The sequence below is a fragment of the Anomaloglossus baeobatrachus genome, unplaced genomic scaffold (assembly GCF_048569485.1).
Source record: "Anomaloglossus baeobatrachus isolate aAnoBae1 unplaced genomic scaffold, aAnoBae1.hap1 Scaffold_3469, whole genome shotgun sequence".
Classification (NCBI taxonomy): domain Eukaryota; kingdom Metazoa; phylum Chordata; class Amphibia; order Anura; family Aromobatidae; genus Anomaloglossus; species Anomaloglossus baeobatrachus.
The window spans coordinates 14616-28572 of record NW_027442834.1 but is presented as its reverse complement, the minus strand read 5'-3'; the positions used below and the strand labels follow the sequence as shown (position 1 = coordinate 28572).

Below are 13957 nucleotides of genomic sequence, written 5' to 3'. Positions count from 1 at the left end.
GGGTGGTAGGGGGATGACAGGAGAAGGGAAGCGGGTGGTGAGAAAGGTACAGAGGGCAGGGTTTGGGGGCTGGGAAGGAAAGGGAAAAGATTAGGGTTTGGGGATGATGAAAGGGCTTTCTACGGGTAAGGATGGCAAAGGGTGGCAGTGACGGAAAGTCAGGCAACCTGTCCTGTCCGTCTTTTTGTATCGTGAATTGGAAAGACTGCAAGGGGGAGGGGAGTTGCTTGCGCCCTAAAGGAGGAGTTATTCAGATTCATTGCAGTGGGCGGCGGCTGCAAAACGCACCATTCTTCTTGTTTTTGCTCTGCAAAGCAGCCTTTTCAAGGGTTGGCTTGGGTGACAAAATGTCTTGTGTAGGCGTGGGTTTGTCTCCCTCTCGCTCTCTCTCCCTAAGATGTGTCCGGCATAGGCCAGGGTGCCACTCGAGGCCCAAACCAATTCTGGTTATCGCTTCTCGGCCTTTTGGCTAAGATCAAGTGTAGTATCTGTTCTTATCAGTTTAATATCTGATACGTCCCCTATCTGGGGACCATATATTAAATGGATTTTTAGAACAGGGAGATGGAAAAAGAGCTTGCTCTGTCCACTCCACGCATTGACCTGGTATTGCAGTACCTCCAGGAACGGTGCACCCCTTCTTAACCCAGTTTCCAAAAGCAGAACTCGATTCACCTGATTCATATTAGCCCGATTAGCGAATTGAAATGAATTTTTATCTAACACACTTTTTACTTGCTTTATTCATCCAAATAGCAAACTCATCACCACTCAACTTCACCAACTCTGCTATGTCCCGTGCAGTATCTTGTTGTCAGTCTAATCTAGATCATGTGTAATTGAATGGAATAGATCCCTTTTGGACAAAGTGGAGTCAGATGCTGCAGTGACCACAGGTGTGAGAGGATCTACAATTGGCATCTGGTGTTATCTCTCTGCTTCCACTCCAAATAAAGTTACCTGTTGTTACCTGAACGTCAAATACTAAGAATGGGCGGCCTATGAAAGAATTAGTACTTTCATTAAGTATACTAAACCGGCTAATTGGGAATAGACAAACTGTAAAAAGCCCTCTGAGAAAGCCCCTCTCTAACCTTTGTTAGTAAGCTTTTCTGTAGCCTGCCTGTTGATGTATTTTCGGTTTGAACAGTGCACAACATGAAGAGACGGAACACTGGCGGCTTGTCACAATGCCCCCCGATGACATCACAATAGCGCTGCTGCCTAGAAAACAAGCTGCGCAGAAGAAGTTGTTCTTTGGGTGGGAGGGTGGGCTAGTGGAAGGAGGGGGCAATCTCTTTTTTTCCCGGGTGGTAGGGGGATGACAGGAGAAGGGAAGCGGGTGGTGAGAAAGGTACAGAGGGCAGGGTTTGGGGGCTGGGAAGGAAAGGGAAAAGATTAGGGTTTGGGGATGATGAAAGGGCTTTCTACGGGTAAGGATGGCAAAGGGTGGCAGTGACGGAAAGTCAGGCAACCTGTCCTGTCCGTCTTTTTGTATCGTGAATTGGAAAGACTGCAAGGGGGAGGGGAGTTGCTTGCGCCCTAAAGGAGGAGTTATTCAGATTCATTGCAGTGGGCGGCGGCTGCAAAACGCACCATTCTTCTTGTTTTTGCTCTGCAAAGCAGCCTTTTCAAGGGTTGGCTTGGGTGACAAAATGTCTTGTGTAGGCGTGGGTTTGTCTCCCTCTCGCTCTCTCTCCCTAAGATGTGTCCGGCATAGGCCAGGGTGCCACTCGAGGCCCAAACCAATTCTGGTTATCGCTTCTCGGCCTTTTGGCTAAGATCAAGTGTAGTATCTGTTCTTATCAGTTTAATATCTGATACGTCCCCTATCTGGGGACCATATATTAAATGGATTTTTAGAACAGGGAGATGGAAAAAGAGCTTGCTCTGTCCACTCCACGCATTGACCTGGTATTGCAGTACCTCCAGGAACGGTGCACCCCTTCTTAACCCAGTTTCCAAAAGCAGAACTCGATTCACCTGATTCATATTAGCCCGATTAGCGAATTGAAATGAATTTTTATCTAACACACTTTTTACTTGCTTTATTCATCCAAATAGCAAACTCATCACCACTCAACTTCACCAACTCTGCTATGTCCCGTGCAGTATCTTGTTGTCAGTCTAATCTAGATCATGTGTAATTGAATGGAATAGATCCCTTTTGGACAAAGTGGAGTCAGATGCTGCAGTGACCACAGGTGTGAGAGGATCTACAATTGGCATCTGGTGTTATCTCTCTGCTTCCACTCCAAATAAAGTTACCTGTTGTTACCTGAACGTCAAATACTAAGAATGGGCGGCCTATGAAAGAATTAGTACTTTCATTAAGTATACTAAACCGGCTAATTGGGAATAGACAAACTGTAAAAAGCCCTCTGAGAAAGCCCCTCTCTAACCTTTGTTAGTAAGCTTTTCTGTAGCCTGCCTGTTGATGTATTTTCGGTTTGAACAGTGCACAACATGAAGAGACGGAACACTGGCGGCTTGTCACAATGCCCCCCGATGACATCACAATAGCGCTGCTGCCTAGAAAACAAGCTGCGCAGAAGAAGTTGTTCTTTGGGTGGGAGGGTGGGCTAGTGGAAGGAGGGGGCAATCTCTTTTTTTCCCGGGTGGTAGGGGGATGACAGGAGAAGGGAAGCGGGTGGTGAGAAAGGTACAGAGGGCAGGGTTTGGGGGCTGGGAAGGAAAGGGAAAAGATTAGGGTTTGGGGATGATGAAAGGGCTTTCTACGGGTAAGGATGGCAAAGGGTGGCAGTGACGGAAAGTCAGGCAACCTGTCCTGTCCGTCTTTTTGTATCGTGAATTGGAAAGACTGCAAGGGGGAGGGGAGTTGCTTGCGCCCTAAAGGAGGAGTTATTCAGATTCATTGCAGTGGGCGGCGGCTGCAAAACGCACCATTCTTCTTGTTTTTGCTCTGCAAAGCAGCCTTTTCAAGGGTTGGCTTGGGTGACAAAATGTCTTGTGTAGGCGTGGGTTTGTCTCCCTCTCGCTCTCTCTCCCTAAGATGTGTCCGGCATAGGCCAGGGTGCCACTCGAGGCCCAAACCAATTCTGGTTATCGCTTCTCGGCCTTTTGACTAAGATCAAGTGTAGTATCTGTTCTTATCAGTTTAATATCTGATACGTCCCCTATCTGGGGACCATATATTAAATGGATTTTTAGAACAGGGAGATGGAAAAAGAGCTTGCTCTGTCCACTCCACGCATTGACCTGGTATTGCAGTACCTCCAGGAACGGTGCACCCCTTCTTAACCCAGTTTCCAAAAGCAGAACTCGATTCACCTGATTCATATTAGCCCGATTAGCGAATTGAAATGAATTTTTATCTAACACACTTTTTACTTGCTTTATTCATCCAAATAGCAAACTCATCACCACTCAACTTCACCAACTCTGCTATGTCCCGTGCAGTATCTTGTTGTCAGTCTAATCTAGATCATGTGTAATTGAATGGAATAGATCCCTTTTGGACAAAGTGGAGTCAGATGCTGCAGTGACCACAGGTGTGAGAGGATCTACAATTGGCATCTGGTGTTATCTCTCTGCTTCCACTCCAAATAAAGTTACCTGTTGTTACCTGAACGTCAAATACTAAGAATGGGCGGCCTATGAAAGAATTAGTACTTTCATTAAGTATACTAAACCGGCTAATTGGGAATAGACAAACTGTAAAAAGCCCTCTGAGAAAGCCCCTCTCTAACCTTTGTTAGTAAGCTTTTCTGTAGCCTGCCTGTTGATGTATTTTCGGTTTGAACAGTGCACAACATGAAGAGACGGAACACTGGCGGCTTGTCACAATGCCCCCCGATGACATCACAATAGCGCTGCTGCCTAGAAAACAAGCTGCGCAGAAGAAGTTGTTCTTTGGGTGGGAGGGTGGGCTAGTGGAAGGAGGGGGCAATCTCTTTTTTTCCCGGGTGGTAGGGGGATGACAGGAGAAGGGAAGCGGGTGGTGAGAAAGGTACAGAGGGCAGGGTTTGGGGGCTGGGAAGGAAAGGGAAAAGATTAGGGTTTGGGGATGATGAAAGGGCTTTCTACGGGTAAGGATGGCAAAGGGTGGCAGTGACGGAAAGTCAGGCAACCTGTCCTGTCCGTCTTTTTGTATCGTGAATTGGAAAGACTGCAAGGGGGAGGGGAGTTGCTTGCGCCCTAAAGGAGGAGTTATTCAGATTCATTGCAGTGGGCGGCGGCTGCAAAACGCACCATTCTTCTTGTTTTTGCTCTGCAAAGCAGCCTTTTCAAGGGTTGGCTTGGGTGACAAAATGTCTTGTGTAGGCGTGGGTTTGTCTCCCTCTCGCTCTCTCTCCCTAAGATGTGTCCGGCATAGGCCAGGGTGCCACTCGAGGCCCAAACCAATTCTGGTTATCGCTTCTCGGCCTTTTGGCTAAGATCAAGTGTAGTATCTGTTCTTATCAGTTTAATATCTGATACGTCCCCTATCTGGGGACCATATATTAAATGGATTTTTAGAACAGGGAGATGGAAAAAGAGCTTGCTCTGTCCACTCCACGCATTGACCTGGTATTGCAGTACCTCCAGGAACGGTGCACCCCTTCTTAACCCAGTTTCCAAAAGCAGAACTCGATTCACCTGATTCATATTAGCCCGATTAGCGAATTGAAATGAATTTTTATCTAACACACTTTTTACTTGCTTTATTCATCCAAATAGCAAACTCATCACCACTCAACTTCACCAACTCTGCTATGTCCCGTGCAGTATCTTGTTGTCAGTCTAATCTAGATCATGTGTAATTGAATGGAATAGATCCCTTTTGGACAAAGTGGAGTCAGATGCTGCAGTGACCACAGGTGTGAGAGGATCTACAATTGGCATCTGGTGTTATCTCTCTGCTTCCACTCCAAATAAAGTTACCTGTTGTTACCTGAACGTCAAATACTAAGAATGGGCGGCCTATGAAAGAATTAGTACTTTCATTAAGTATACTAAACCGGCTAATTGGGAATAGACAAACTGTAAAAAGCCCTCTGAGAAAGCCCCTCTCTAACCTTTGTTAGTAAGCTTTTCTGTAGCCTGCCTGTTGATGTATTTTCGGTTTGAACAGTGCACAACATGAAGAGACGGAACACTGGCGGCTTGTCACAATGCCCCCCGATGACATCACAATAGCGCTGCTGCCTAGAAAACAAGCTGCGCAGAAGAAGTTGTTCTTTGGGTGGGAGGGTGGGCTAGTGGAAGGAGGGGGCAATCTCTTTTTTTCCCGGGTGGTAGGGGGATGACAGGAGAAGGGAAGCGGGTGGTGAGAAAGGTACAGAGGGCAGGGTTTGGGGGCTGGGAAGGAAAGGGAAAAGATTAGGGTTTGGGGATGATGAAAGGGCTTTCTACGGGTAAGGATGGCAAAGGGTGGCAGTGACGGAAAGTCAGGCAACCTGTCCTGTCCGTCTTTTTGTATCGTGAATTGGAAAGACTGCAAGGGGGAGGGGAGTTGCTTGCGCCCTAAAGGAGGAGTTATTCAGATTCATTGCAGTGGGCGGCGGCTGCAAAACGCACCATTCTTCTTGTTTTTGCTCTGCAAAGCAGCCTTTTCAAGGGTTGGCTTGGGTGACAAAATGTCTTGTGTAGGCGTGGGTTTGTCTCCCTCTCGCTCTCTCTCCCTAAGATGTGTCCGGCATAGGCCAGGGTGCCACTCGAGGCCCAAACCAATTCTGGTTATCGCTTCTCGGCCTTTTGGCTAAGATCAAGTGTAGTATCTGTTCTTATCAGTTTAATATCTGATACGTCCCCTATCTGGGGACCATATATTAAATGGATTTTTAGAACAGGGAGATGGAAAAAGAGCTTGCTCTGTCCACTCCACGCATTGACCTGGTATTGCAGTACCTCCAGGAACGGTGCACCCCTTCTTAACCCAGTTTCCAAAAGCAGAACTCGATTCACCTGATTCATATTAGCCCGATTAGCGAATTGAAATGAATTTTTATCTAACACACTTTTTACTTGCTTTATTCATCCAAATAGCAAACTCATCACCACTCAACTTCACCAACTCTGCTATGTCCCGTGCAGTATCTTGTTGTCAGTCTAATCTAGATCATGTGTAATTGAATGGAATAGATCCCTTTTGGACAAAGTGGAGTCAGATGCTGCAGTGACCACAGGTGTGAGAGGATCTACAATTGGCATCTGGTGTTATCTCTCTGCTTCCACTCCAAATAAAGTTACCTGTTGTTACCTGAACGTCAAATACTAAGAATGGGCGGCCTATGAAAGAATTAGTACTTTCATTAAGTATACTAAACCGGCTAATTGGGAATAGACAAACTGTAAAAAGCCCTCTGAGAAAGCCCCTCTCTAACCTTTGTTAGTAAGCTTTTCTGTAGCCTGCCTGTTGATGTATTTTCGGTTTGAACAGTGCACAACATGAAGAGACGGAACACTGGCGGCTTGTCACAATGCCCCCCGATGACATCACAATAGCGCTGCTGCCTAGAAAACAAGCTGCGCAGAAGAAGTTGTTCTTTGGGTGGGAGGGTGGGCTAGTGGAAGGAGGGGGCAATCTCTTTTTTTCCCGGGTGGTAGGGGGATGACAGGAGAAGGGAAGCGGGTGGTGAGAAAGGTACAGAGGGCAGGGTTTGGGGGCTGGGAAGGAAAGGGAAAAGATTAGGGTTTGGGGATGATGAAAGGGCTTTCTACGGGTAAGGATGGCAAAGGGTGGCAGTGACGGAAAGTCAGGCAACCTGTCCTGTCCGTCTTTTTGTATCGTGAATTGGAAAGACTGCAAGGGGGAGGGGAGTTGCTTGCGCCCTAAAGGAGGAGTTATTCAGATTCATTGCAGTGGGCGGCGGCTGCAAAACGCACCATTCTTCTTGTTTTTGCTCTGCAAAGCAGCCTTTTCAAGGGTTGGCTTGGGTGACAAAATGTCTTGTGTAGGCGTGGGTTTGTCTCCCTCTCGCTCTCTCTCCCTAAGATGTGTCCGGCATAGGCCAGGGTGCCACTCGAGGCCCAAACCAATTCTGGTTATCGCTTCTCGGCCTTTTGGCTAAGATCAAGTGTAGTATCTGTTCTTATCAGTTTAATATCTGATACGTCCCCTATCTGGGGACCATATATTAAATGGATTTTTAGAACAGGGAGATGGAAAAAGAGCTTGCTCTGTCCACTCCACGCATTGACCTGGTATTGCAGTACCTCCAGGAACGGTGCACCCCTTCTTAACCCAGTTTCCAAAAGCAGAACTCGATTCACCTGATTCATATTAGCCCGATTAGCGAATTGAAATGAATTTTTATCTAACACACTTTTTACTTGCTTTATTCATCCAAATAGCAAACTCATCACCACTCAACTTCACCAACTCTGCTATGTCCCGTGCAGTATCTTGTTGTCAGTCTAATCTAGATCATGTGTAATTGAATGGAATAGATCCCTTTTGGACAAAGTGGAGTCAGATGCTGCAGTGACCACAGGTGTGAGAGGATCTACAATTGGCATCTGGTGTTATCTCTCTGCTTCCACTCCAAATAAAGTTACCTGTTGTTACCTGAACGTCAAATACTAAGAATGGGCGGCCTATGAAAGAATTAGTACTTTCATTAAGTATACTAAACCGGCTAATTGGGAATAGACAAACTGTAAAAAGCCCTCTGAGAAAGCCCCTCTCTAACCTTTGTTAGTAAGCTTTTCTGTAGCCTGCCTGTTGATGTATTTTCGGTTTGAACAGTGCACAACATGAAGAGACGGAACACTGGCGGCTTGTCACAATGCCCCCCGATGACATCACAATAGCGCTGCTGCCTAGAAAACAAGCTGCGCAGAAGAAGTTGTTCTTTGGGTGGGAGGGTGGGCTAGTGGAAGGAGGGGGCAATCTCTTTTTTTCCCGGGTGGTAGGGGGATGACAGGAGAAGGGAAGCGGGTGGTGAGAAAGGTACAGAGGGCAGGGTTTGGGGGCTGGGAAGGAAAGGGAAAAGATTAGGGTTTGGGGATGATGAAAGGGCTTTCTACGGGTAAGGATGGCAAAGGGTGGCAGTGACGGAAAGTCAGGCAACCTGTCCTGTCCGTCTTTTTGTATCGTGAATTGGAAAGACTGCAAGGGGGAGGGGAGTTGCTTGCGCCCTAAAGGAGGAGTTATTCAGATTCATTGCAGTGGGCGGCGGCTGCAAAACGCACCATTCTTCTTGTTTTTGCTCTGCAAAGCAGCCTTTTCAAGGGTTGGCTTGGGTGACAAAATGTCTTGTGTAGGCGTGGGTTTGTCTCCCTCTCGCTCTCTCTCCCTAAGATGTGTCCGGCATAGGCCAGGGTGCCACTCGAGGCCCAAACCAATTCTGGTTATCGCTTCTCGGCCTTTTGGCTAAGATCAAGTGTAGTATCTGTTCTTATCAGTTTAATATCTGATACGTCCCCTATCTGGGGACCATATATTAAATGGATTTTTAGAACAGGGAGATGGAAAAAGAGCTTGCTCTGTCCACTCCACGCATTGACCTGGTATTGCAGTACCTCCAGGAACGGTGCACCCCTTCTTAACCCAGTTTCCAAAAGCAGAACTCGATTCACCTGATTCATATTAGCCCGATTAGCGAATTGAAATGAATTTTTATCTAACACACTTTTTACTTGCTTTATTCATCCAAATAGCAAACTCATCACCACTCAACTTCACCAACTCTGCTATGTCCCGTGCAGTATCTTGTTGTCAGTCTAATCTAGATCATGTGTAATTGAATGGAATAGATCCCTTTTGGACAAAGTGGAGTCAGATGCTGCAGTGACCACAGGTGTGAGAGGATCTACAATTGGCATCTGGTGTTATCTCTCTGCTTCCACTCCAAATAAAGTTACCTGTTGTTACCTGAACGTCAAATACTAAGAATGGGCGGCCTATGAAAGAATTAGTACTTTCATTAAGTATACTAAACCGGCTAATTGGGAATAGACAAACTGTAAAAAGCCCTCTGAGAAAGCCCCTCTCTAACCTTTGTTAGTAAGCTTTTCTGTAGCCTGCCTGTTGATGTATTTTCGGTTTGAACAGTGCACAACATGAAGAGACGGAACACTGGCGGCTTGTCACAATGCCCCCCGATGACATCACAATAGCGCTGCTGCCTAGAAAACAAGCTGCGCAGAAGAAGTTGTTCTTTGGGTGGGAGGGTGGGCTAGTGGAAGGAGGGGGCAATCTCTTTTTTTCCCGGGTGGTAGGGGGATGACAGGAGAAGGGAAGCGGGTGGTGAGAAAGGTACAGAGGGCAGGGTTTGGGGGCTGGGAAGGAAAGGGAAAAGATTAGGGTTTGGGGATGATGAAAGGGCTTTCTACGGGTAAGGATGGCAAAGGGTGGCAGTGACGGAAAGTCAGGCAACCTGTCCTGTCCGTCTTTTTGTATCGTGAATTGGAAAGACTGCAAGGGGGAGGGGAGTTGCTTGCGCCCTAAAGGAGGAGTTATTCAGATTCATTGCAGTGGGCGGCGGCTGCAAAACGCACCATTCTTCTTGTTTTTGCTCTGCAAAGCAGCCTTTTTAAGGGTTGGCTTGGGTGACAAAATGTCTTGTGTAGGCGTGGGTTTGTCTCCCTCTCGCTCTCTCTCCCTAAGATGTGTCCGGCATAGGCCAGGGTGCCATTCGAGGCCCAAACCAATTCTGGTTATCGCTTCTCGGCCTTTTGGCTAAGATCAAGTGTAGTATCTGTTCTTATCAGTTTAATATCTGATACGTCCCCTATCTGGGGACCATATATTAAATGGATTTTTAGAACAGGGAGATGGAAAAAGAGCTTGCTCTGTCCACTCCACGCATTGACCTGGTATTGCAGTACCTCCAGGAACGGTGCACCCCTTCTTAACCCAGTTTCCAAAAGCAGAACTCGATTCACCTGATTCATATTAGCCCGATTAGCGAATTGAAATGAATTTTTATCTAACACACTTTTTACTTGCTTTATTCATCCAAATAGCAAACTCATCACCACTCAACTTCACCAACTCTGCTATGTCCCGTGCAGTATCTTGTTGTCAGTCTAATCTAGATCATGTGTAATTGAATGGAATAGATCCCTTTTGGACAAAGTGGAGTCAGATGCTGCAGTGACCACAGGTGTGAGAGGATCTACAATTGGCATCTGGTGTTATCTCTCTGCTTCCACTCCAAATAAAGTTACCTGTTGTTACCTGAACGTCAAATACTAAGAATGGGCGGCCTATGAAAGAATTAGTACTTTCATTAAGTATACTAAACCGGCTAATTGGGAATAGACAAACTGTAAAAAGCCCTCTGAGAAAGCCCCTCTCTAACCTTTGTTAGTAAGCTTTTCTGTAGCCTGCCTGTTGATGTATTTTCGGTTTGAACAGTGCACAACATGAAGAGACGGAACACTGGCGGCTTGTCACAATGCCCCCCGATGACATCACAATAGCGCTGCTGCCTAGAAAACAAGCTGCACAGAAGAAGTTGTTCTTTGGGTGGGAGGGTGGGCTAGTGGAAGGAGGGGGCAATCTCTTTTTTTCCCGGGTGGTAGGGGGATGACAGGAGAAGGGAAGCGGGTGGTGAGAAAGGTACAGAGGGCAGGGTTTGGGGGCTGGGAAGGAAAGGGAAAAGATTAGGGTTTGGGGATGATGAAAGGGCTTTCTACGGGTAAGGATGGCAAAGGGTGGCAGTGACGGAAAGTCAGGCAACCTGTCCTGTCCGTCTTTTTGTATCGTGAATTGGAAAGACTGCAAGGGGGAGGGGAGTTGCTTGCGCCCTAAAGGAGGAGTTATTCAGATTCATTGCAGTGGGCGGCGGCTGCAAAACGCACCATTCTTCTTGTTTTTGCTCTGCAAAGCAGCCTTTTCAAGGGTTGGCTTGGGTGACAAAATGTCTTGTGTAGGCGTGGGTTTGTCTCCCTCTCGCTCTCTCTCCCTAAGATGTGTCCGGCATAGGCCAGGGTGCCACTCGAGGCCCAAACCAATTCTGGTTATCGCTTCTCGGCCTTTTGGCTAAGATCAAGTGTAGTATCTGTTCTTATCAGTTTAATATCTGATACGTCCCCTATCTGGGGACCATATATTAAATGGATTTTTAGAACAGGGAGATGGAAAAAGAGCTTGCTCTGTCCACTCCACGCATTGACCTGGTATTGCAGTACCTCCAGGAACGGTGCACCCCTTCTTAACCCAGTTTCCAAAAGCAGAACTCGATTCACCTGATTCATATTAGCCCGATTAGCGAATTGAAATGAATTTTTATCTAACACACTTTTTACTTGCTTTATTCATCCAAATAGCAAACTCATCACCACTCAACTTCACCAACTCTGCTATGTCCCGTGCAGTATCTTGTTGTCAGTCTAATCTAGATCATGTGTAATTGAATGGAATAGATCCCTTTTGGACAAAGTGGAGTCAGATGCTGCAGTGACCACAGGTGTGAGAGGATCTACAATTGGCATCTGGTGTTATCTCTCTGCTTCCACTCCAAATAAAGTTACCTGTTGTTACCTGAACGTCAAATACTAAGAATGGGCGGCCTATGAAAGAATTAGTACTTTCATTAAGTATACTAAACCGGCTAATTGGGAATAGACAAACTGTAAAAAGCCCTCTGAGAAAGCCCCTCTCTAACCTTTGTTAGTAAGCTTTTCTGTAGCCTGCCTGTTGATGTATTTTCGGTTTGAACAGTGCACAACATGAAGAGACGGAACACTGGCGGCTTGTCACAATGCCCCCCGATGACATCACAATAGCGCTGCTGCCTAGAAAACAAGCTGCGCAGAAGAAGTTGTTCTTTGGGTGGGAGGGTGGGCTAGTGGAAGGAGGGGGCAATCTCTTTTTTTCCCGGGTGGTAGGGGGATGACAGGAGAAGGGAAGCGGGTGGTGAGAAAGGTACAGAGGGCAGGGTTTGGGGGCTGGGAAGGAAAGGGAAAAGATTAGGGTTTGGGGATGATGAAAGGGCTTTCTACGGGTAAGGATGGCAAAGGGTGGCAGTGACGGAAAGTCAGGCAACCTGTCCTGTCCGTCTTTTTGTATCGTGAATTGGAAAGACTGCAAGGGGGAGGGGAGTTGCTTGCGCCCTAAAGGAGGAGTTATTCAGATTCATTGCAGTGGGCGGCGGCTGCAAAACGCACCATTCTTCTTGTTTTTGCTCTGCAAAGCAGCCTTTTCAAGGGTTGGCTTGGGTGACAAAATGTCTTGTGTAGGCGTGGGTTTGTCTCCCTCTCGCTCTCTCTCCCTAAGATGTGTCCGGCATAGGCCAGGGTGCCACTCGAGGCCCAAACCAATTCTGGTTATCGCTTCTCGGCCTTTTGGCTAAGATCAAGTGTAGTATCTGTTCTTATCAGTTTAATATCTGATACGTCCCCTATCTGGGGACCATATATTAAATGGATTTTTAGAACAGGGAGATGGAAAAAGAGCTTGCTCTGTCCACTCCACGCATTGACCTGGTATTGCAGTACCTCCAGGAACGGTGCACCCCTTCTTAACCCAGTTTCCAAAAGCAGAACTCGATTCACCTGATTCATATTAGCCCGATTAGCGAATTGAAATGAATTTTTATCTAACACACTTTTTACTTGCTTTATTCATCCAAATAGCAAACTCATCACCACTCAACTTCACCAACTCTGCTATGTCCCGTGCAGTATCTTGTTGTCAGTCTAATCTAGATCATGTGTAATTGAATGGAATAGATCCCTTTTGGACAAAGTGGAGTCAGATGCTGCAGTGACCACAGGTGTGAGAGGATCTACAATTGGCATCTGGTGTTATCTCTCTGCTTCCACTCCAAATAAAGTTACCTGTTGTTACCTGAACGTCAAATACTAAGAATGGGCGGCCTATGAAAGAATTAGTACTTTCATTAAGTATACTAAACCGGCTAATTGGGAATAGACAAACTGTAAAAAGCCCTCTGAGAAAGCCCCTCTCTAACCTTTGTTAGTAAGCTTTTCTGTAGCCTGCCTGTTGATGTATTTTCGGTTTGAACAGTGCACAACATGAAGAGACGGAACACTGGCGGCTTGTCACAATGCCCCCCGATGACATCACAATAGCGCTGCTGCCTAGAAAACAAGCTGCGCAGAAGAAGTTGTTCTTTGGGTGGGAGGGTGGGCTAGTGGAAGGAGGGGGCAATCTCTTTTTTTCCCGGGTGGTAGGGGGATGACAGGAGAAGGGAAGCGGGTGGTGAGAAAGGTACAGAGGGCAGGGTTTGGGGGCTGGGAAGGAAAGGGAAAAGATTAGGGTTTGGGGATGATGAAAGGGCTTTCTACGGGTAAGGATGGCAAAGGGTGGCAGTGACGGAAAGTCAGGCAACCTGTCCTGTCCGTCTTTTTGTATCGTGAATTGGAAAGACTGCAAGGGGGAGGGGAGTTGCTTGCGCCCTAAAGGAGGAGTTATTCAGATTCATTGCAGTGGGCGGCGGCTGCAAAACGCACCATTCTTCTTGTTTTTGCTCTGCAAAGCAGCCTTTTCAAGGGTTGGCTTGGGTGACAAAATGTCTTGTGTAGGCGTGGGTTTGTCTCCCTCTCGCTCTCTCTCCCTAAGATGTGTCCGGCATAGGCCAGGGTGCCACTCGAGGCCCAAACCAATTCTGGTTATCGCTTCTCGGCCTTTTGGCTAAGATCAAGTGTAGTATCTGTTCTTATCAGTTTAATATCTGATACGTCCCCTATCTGGGGACCATATATTAAATGGATTTTTAGAACAGGGAGATGGAAAAAGAGCTTGCTCTGTCCACTCCACGCATTGACCTGGTATTGCAGTACCTCCAGGAACGGTGCACCCCTTCTTAACCCAGTTTCCAAAAGCAGAACTCGATTCACCTGATTCATATTAGCCCGATTAGCGAATTGAAATGAATTTTTATCTAACACACTTTTTACTTGCTTTATTCATCCAAATAGCAAACTCATCACCACTCAACTTCACCAACTCTGCTATGTCCCGTGCAGTATCTTGTTGTCAGTCTAATCTAGATCATGTGTAATTGAATGGAATAGATCCCTTTTGGACAAAGTGGAGTCA

The 13957-nt window shown here is 46.7% G+C and overlaps 11 non-coding genes across 11 annotated transcripts; all 11 read left to right on the top strand.

The window, feature by feature from the left end:
* Window positions 1–449: 449 nt before the first annotated feature.
* LOC142272251 (U2 spliceosomal RNA) lies at window positions 450–640 on the top strand. The gene has a single exon (XR_012737150.1). It is a non-coding gene; the product is annotated as a U2 spliceosomal RNA (small nuclear RNA).
* A 1117-nt stretch (window positions 641–1757) lies between these two features.
* On the top strand, window positions 1758–1948 carry LOC142272250 (U2 spliceosomal RNA). The gene has a single exon (XR_012737149.1). It is a non-coding gene; the product is annotated as a U2 spliceosomal RNA (small nuclear RNA).
* A 1117-nt stretch (window positions 1949–3065) lies between these two features.
* On the top strand, window positions 3066–3256 carry LOC142272285 (U2 spliceosomal RNA). The gene has a single exon (XR_012737181.1). It is a non-coding gene; the product is annotated as a U2 spliceosomal RNA (small nuclear RNA).
* A 1117-nt stretch (window positions 3257–4373) lies between these two features.
* Window positions 4374–4564, top strand: LOC142272249 (U2 spliceosomal RNA). The gene has a single exon (XR_012737148.1). It is a non-coding gene; the product is annotated as a U2 spliceosomal RNA (small nuclear RNA).
* A 1117-nt stretch (window positions 4565–5681) lies between these two features.
* On the top strand, window positions 5682–5872 carry LOC142272248 (U2 spliceosomal RNA). Its single transcript, XR_012737147.1, has one exon. It is a non-coding gene; the product is annotated as a U2 spliceosomal RNA (small nuclear RNA).
* Window positions 5873–6989: 1117 nt separating this feature from the next.
* On the top strand, window positions 6990–7180 carry LOC142272247 (U2 spliceosomal RNA). Its single transcript, XR_012737146.1, has one exon. It is a non-coding gene; the product is annotated as a U2 spliceosomal RNA (small nuclear RNA).
* Window positions 7181–8297: 1117 nt separating this feature from the next.
* LOC142272245 (U2 spliceosomal RNA) lies at window positions 8298–8488 on the top strand. The gene has a single exon (XR_012737144.1). It is a non-coding gene; the product is annotated as a U2 spliceosomal RNA (small nuclear RNA).
* Window positions 8489–9605: 1117 nt separating this feature from the next.
* On the top strand, window positions 9606–9796 carry LOC142272243 (U2 spliceosomal RNA). The gene has a single exon (XR_012737143.1). It is a non-coding gene; the product is annotated as a U2 spliceosomal RNA (small nuclear RNA).
* A 1117-nt stretch (window positions 9797–10913) lies between these two features.
* Window positions 10914–11104, top strand: LOC142272242 (U2 spliceosomal RNA). Its single transcript, XR_012737142.1, has one exon. It is a non-coding gene; the product is annotated as a U2 spliceosomal RNA (small nuclear RNA).
* A 1117-nt stretch (window positions 11105–12221) lies between these two features.
* LOC142272241 (U2 spliceosomal RNA) lies at window positions 12222–12412 on the top strand. The gene has a single exon (XR_012737141.1). It is a non-coding gene; the product is annotated as a U2 spliceosomal RNA (small nuclear RNA).
* Window positions 12413–13529: 1117 nt separating this feature from the next.
* On the top strand, window positions 13530–13720 carry LOC142272240 (U2 spliceosomal RNA). Its single transcript, XR_012737140.1, has one exon. It is a non-coding gene; the product is annotated as a U2 spliceosomal RNA (small nuclear RNA).
* Window positions 13721–13957: the final 237 nt, after the last annotated feature.